This window comes from Nannochloropsis gaditana (assembly GCF_000240725.1).
Source record: "Nannochloropsis gaditana CCMP526 unplaced genomic scaffold scaffold428, whole genome shotgun sequence".
Classification (NCBI taxonomy): Eukaryota; class Eustigmatophyceae; order Eustigmatales; family Monodopsidaceae; genus Microchloropsis; species Microchloropsis gaditana.
Genome location: NW_005803525.1, coordinates 10,445 through 10,664, shown reverse-complemented (window position 1 = coordinate 10,664; position 220 = coordinate 10,445).

Below are 220 nucleotides of genomic sequence, written 5' to 3'. Positions count from 1 at the left end.
CAGCGGACCGAAAGGCCCGAGGTTGAGGACCCCATCGACCAATCACCCGGCCCCAGATCTCCAACCTTCTCCCTCCAAGAGCGACACGCCCGCTCACCCCGACCGGTTGCACGGACGCAAGATGACGATCGACGCCATCTTGCTCCAGCAGGCACAACATCGCGAAGCCTCGAGGGGCAACGGGAAATGTGCCCCCACCATGCTCCCATCGTCTGCGCCC